The following is a 6000-nucleotide window of genomic DNA, read 5'->3' on the forward strand; positions in this document are numbered from 1 at the left end:
GTGCAGTTCGTGGATGCTTGGGCAGCAAGCTGAAGCACATAGTAAGGAAGTGGTTCCTATATTTTCTCAACCTCCTTTACCAAGTAAAAACCGTTTTTAAAAAATAGTTTTACCAAGTCAGATTTTCCAAAATGTTAGGATAAAATCAGAACAGAAAATCTTTTAATAAATAAGATATTTTTACTTGAAAGATATTTTTCCGAAATAAAATTAAATCTTGTTAAAGAAAGGAAAAATAGAATCTTTATAGGCTGAAATTAAATCCACTTAAATCCTATCAATTAACAATGTACTTAACATATATACAAGAAGCCTAAAATAAATAATAAAGATACAATAGACTCCTTGGAACACAGTGAAGCTTCGACTCTGGAGCTTTAGTTCCTCACTCAAGGAACTTGGCTTCTGATTGTCTTCTATGCTCGTCCAAAGCTCATCCTTTAGACTTGTTCCATGCTCCATTCTAACTCTAGAACTTCTTTGCATATAAAACCTGTCAATACATCAAAGCTAATAGGCAAAAGTTAAAGCCCCTATGGGTTTGCTTAGGTTCCTTGAGTCATCATCAAAACTTAAGATCAACAATGTTCCCCCTTTTTAATGAATGACAAAAATAAGCAAACTCACAAAATAAAAATTTTTAAAAGACAATCCGAAAACGAAAAACTTAAAACAAAAATGAACTAGCTAAATTTAAACAAGGAACTGAATGAAAGTTATAGTTATACCTTCTATTACAGACGGATTGAGAGCTTGTAACAATTGAGTTTGCCTTCTTTTCCCCCTTTTGGCGTTCATCAAAATTAATGCTCACAAATATACATATCTAAACACAGCACCATTTTATTGGTTTGTGTCCAAAGCATAGAACAAAGCACATACATGCAGAAATAGTATGCAAATAGTCATAAAGCAAGCAAGTAACATCCATATAAACAAACTGATGTTCCTCCAGAACATCAAAAACAAAAGAAAATACCCTGCTTAATTGTTTATAGACCAAAATAAGCAAAATAAACCAAGTTTAATACAGACCAAGATTAAAAGATAGTTTGGTATATGAGATAGGCAGAAAATAGGATTAGGCTGTAGGGGCTGGGGTCTTGTGCTCTTCTTCTGTTTCCTCAGCAACTTCTTCTTCAACAACAATCTCTTCCAACTTCTTCAACAACTCAGCCTGGCCTTGAGAGAGAATTGAAGTGCTTTCCTTCATTGCTGAGGTAAGTTCCTTAGAAGCATGCACCAGGTCTCCTACTAGCTTCTCAAGAGTTCCAATCCTCAGGAGTAGAGATGGTTGAGCATCAGACAATAGCTTCACAAAATCTTTAAGTGCCTTCAGTTCCAAGGTGGAACTCACAGAACCAAAGGCAGCAAATCCTGTACCTGCACTTACTGGAGTAGAACGAGCGATAGATTCCTGCATAAATATGCCCTCTTCCCCCCTGAACAAAGGCTTTCTCTTCACTGAGATCCACAAAAGCAGCTGGAGCCTCAGCTTTCGCTTTTGGCTTAACAGCCAACCTAATGCTCTTCCTTTTCCTAGCACCAGAAGCATTACTTTTCCTGCCCTTCTTTTCAGAACATTCTTCTTTTTTCTTATTTTCTTCCTCTCCCTCACTTTCCTCTTCTTCCAGCCATTTGTCCAACTCCTCTTCCTCAGTCAGAACCTTAACTCCTTCCTTAGCCTTAGGAGTTTGTTTAGGAAGGAATTGGGTAACACCATCAACAACATGCAAGTTTCTGCTTTCAAGGGTTTTGGGTTGAACAAAATGATTGGTTTGTAGTTTGATATGTTCACAATTCTCCACAGAAATACCAAAACTCTCAATGAGAGTAATGATCAGATTTGCATATCCAACCTTCAAATGGTTTGCAAGACAGTGGGTCAGGTGTTTTATCATGATGGAAGGGAAATTGATTTGCATTTTGTTTTCAAGGCAATACATCAGCATAACATCAAGGTGGTTAGCCTCATGCCTGAGCTAAGTTCTTGGAACAATGGCTAAATGCACAAAGATAAACAACAGTTTTTGAATGGGAGAGAACAAATTATGATTAGTTTGAACTTTAGACACCTTTCCACCAATTGATTCCACAATATCTTTTATGGGCACATCACCTACACTTTTATCAGTAGCTCCTTTAAAATATTCATCAAACCCCTCATTCGGAGTTCCAAAGATAGCGCATAAATAATCAGCATCAAAACTAATTTTCTTATTTTAAACTCTTGATACACAAACACCATCATAATTCTTAAAATTTGCACAGAATTCTTTCAAAGGAGCATGAGCAAGCACATTATTGTAACTTTCACTAAACAGTTGCACCCAATTTTGAGCCTCTAAGATTTCAAGTAATTCAGAATACTTACTTACTTCACACCATGGCAAGTTGATGTAGAAACCATGAATGAAGCGTTCAGAGCTTGCTTCAACTTTCTTTTGAAATGGAGACTTTTCCAACTGAATTCTTTCTCCTAATTCCTCCCAGCCCTGATCCTCAAGTTCCTCCAGCTTTCGTTTCTTTGACTCAGCAGGCAAGTTCTTTGGTTTTTCAATAGTGGGTTTTGTTTGATTCTCTTGCTCGATATCCATGGGTGAATCTTTTTGAGGGGTAACTTGAGGTTTTGGTGAAACATCCATGGGTGAATTCGCTGAATCGGTAAAATGTAGGGTGTATTTTACAGAGTGAGGAGGTGAGGAACAGTGTGTAGGGTTTGGTGTCATTTTATAGGGGTGGAATTTTAAGGGATAAAAGGGTCGGTGAATGAATGTGAAAGGTTAATTGAATAGTGCAGGTGTCGTTTGATGAAGGATAGAGAAATTACTTTTAACTTGGTCAGTTTAATAAATTAATGTGATTTGACATGAAAGGTCAAGGTTAAGTTATCAGAAACTTTGAATTGAATGCAAACAGTCACGGGTATTTAATCAACAATTTTTGAGAGATTAATTTGAATTTTAAAAGATAAGCAATGAGAAATAATTCAAAATAAAAGATAAGATTTTAAGAGATAAAATTAATCAACTGATTAGTTAATTAATTCTCAAAAAGATAGAACAAAATCTTATAGATTATTTCGGAGGAACTAGGAACAAGTTAACATAGTTTGTTATAACATAGACATGCCAAATGCAATTTGATTTCTTCACATACAGCCACAATCCCATATGTAATGCCATACATTCTAATGCTTAGGACTATGTTTTCACATATTCATATTGTGTAAGATACATATAATGCATGCATGATTGACTTATACCTTGGGGGAACTTGAGGTCTTCTTAACTCAATTGTGTCATACCAAGTTCCATGCGCATCTTTTCAAATTTGTCCCTGCTCAAACGCTTAGTAAGAATGTCAGCAATTTGATTTTCAGTTTTACAAAAATCTAACTTAATTAAGCCTTTTTCCACATTATCCTTAAGGAAATGATGGCGTATGTGAATATGTTTCACACGAGAATGATGAACTGGATCTTTTGAAATGCATATGGCACTAGTATTATCACAATAAGTAGGAATGCAATTATACTTCATACCATAATCTCTTAGTTGTTATTTTATCCAAAGTACTTGAGAACAGCAGGCAGCAGCTGCCACATATTCAGCTTCAATAGTTAACAAGGCCACTGTATTCTGTTTCTTGGATCCCCAAGAAACTAGGCATGGCCCGAGAAATTGAATCATTCCTGAAGTACTCTTCCTATTCACCAAATCTCCTGCATAGTCAGCATCTGCAAAACCTTTTAAATCAAAAGTATCACTTCTAGGATAGAAGAGACAAAGATGGTCAGTTCCTTTGAGATATCGTAGGATCCTTTTTACTGCTGTAAGGTGTGACTCCTTAGGATTAGATTGAAACCTTGCACATAAGCCAACACTAAATGCAATATCAGGTCTGCTAGCAGTTAAGTATAAAAGGGATCCAATCATACCTCTATATTTGGTTTGATCTACACTAGTTCCTTGTAGATCTTCATCTAACCTTGTGCCTGTTCCCATTGGAGTATGGTTGGTCTTTTCTTGGTCAAGGTTATCTTTCTTCAGCAGTTCCTTGACATACTTTTGTTGGTGAATTGCAATACCTCTTTCAGTTTGTTTGATTTGTAGTCCAAGAAAGAAGTTGAGTTCCCCCATCATGCTCATCTCAAATTCACCACTCATTAGCTCAGCAAAGTACTTGCACAAGTTTTTGTTAGTTGCTCCAAAAATAATATCATCAACATATATTTGAACAACTAGTAAGTCAGTTCCTTCAAATTTTAAAAACAAAGTTTTATCTACTTTACCTCTTTTAAAATCATTTTGAAGAAGGAACTTAGAGATCCTCTCATACCAAGCTCTAGGTGCTTGTTTCAGCCCATAAAGAGCTTTATCAAGCTTAAAGACATGATTAGGAAATTGGGGATTTTCAAAACCAGGAGATTGTTCCACGAACACCTCTTCTTCAAGAAAACCATTTAAGAAAGCACACTTAACATCCATTTGATATAGTTTGAAACCCATAAAAGAGGCAAAAGCAATTAAGATTCTAATAGCTTCTAATCTAGCAACAGGAGAAAAAGTTTCTTCATAGTCAATACCTTCTTGCTGATTATAGCCCTTCACAACAAGTCTTTCTTTGTTTCTCACAATTGTTCCATATTCATCCAGCTTGTTCCTGAATACCCACTTGAGACCTATAACCTTTTTGTATTTAGGTTTCTCTTCAAGATGCCAGACCTTTTTCCTTTCGAACTCATTGAGTTCATCTTGCATGGCAATTATCCAGTCAGCATCCTTTAGTGCTTCATCATGATTCCTTGGCTCAACAATGGATATGAAGGCTTGAAAGGCACAGAAGTTCCTCAACTGTGATCTGGTCTGATTTCCTCTACCAATATCACCTATAATAAGGTCTGTTGGATGAGAGCCTCGATATCTGAATGGCTTTGGTTGAAATTCTCTGGCAGGAACTCCTATTTGAGGCACTTCTTCTTCAGTTTCTTCTCCATTTTCCTTGTTGCCAGGTTCTCCATGATCTTGTTCCTCTGGGTTTTCTTGATTTGGAACTTCAGCATTTTCTTTATGTTCTTGCTCAGGTTCCTCTCTTACTTCCTTGGTTTGCTTGGAGGTTTCTTCATCTTCTTCCCTGTCTCTAATCATACCAATTTTATAATCATTATTGTCTTGTTCCTGCACATTCATAAACATATTAGATTCATCAAATATCACATGAATGCTTTCTTCTACACACAATGTATTTTTATTGTAAACTCTTTAAGCTTTTCTATTTGATGCATAGCCAAGGAACACAGCTTCATCACTTCTTTCATCAAATTTTCCTATGTTCCTTTTCCCATTATTATGAACGAAGCACCTGCATCCAAAAGCTCGAAACTGAGAAATATTGGGTTTCCTGCCCTTAAATAGTTCATAAGGAGTCTTATTGATGATTAGTCTAATCATAACCCTGTTAATAATATAACATGCAGTATTAATAGCTTCAGCCCAGAAGTTTCTTGGAAGACCACTTGCTATGAGCATAGTTCTTGCCATGTCTTCTAGAGTCCTGTTCTTCCTTTCAACAACTCCGTTCTGTTGAGGGGTTCTTGGGGCTGAAAGGTTATGATCCATGACATTTTCTTTGCAAAAGTCATCGAATCTTGAATTCTCAAACTCAGTTCCATGGTCTGATCGAATGTGGATAATTTGATTTCCACTTGACTTCTGTACTCTTTTGGCAAAGGACACAAATTCATCAAAAGTTTCATCCTTGCTAGACAGAAAAATCACCCAAGTAAATCTAGAAAAATCATCAATAATAACTAAAACATATTTCTTTCCACTTCTACTTTGAACACGCATGGGACCACACAAATCCATATGAATTAGCTCCAATGGCTTTGTGGTGCTGACCATGTTTTTGCTTTTAAAAGAAGACCTGACTTGCTTGCCTCTCACACATGCATCACAGATATGTTGTATGAGGAACTTGACTGAGGGAAGCCCTATA

The sequence above is a fragment of the Chenopodium quinoa genome, unplaced genomic scaffold (assembly GCF_001683475.1).
Source record: "Chenopodium quinoa cultivar QQ74 unplaced genomic scaffold, ASM168347v1, whole genome shotgun sequence".
Lineage (NCBI taxonomy): Eukaryota > Viridiplantae > Streptophyta > Magnoliopsida > Caryophyllales > Amaranthaceae > Chenopodium > Chenopodium quinoa.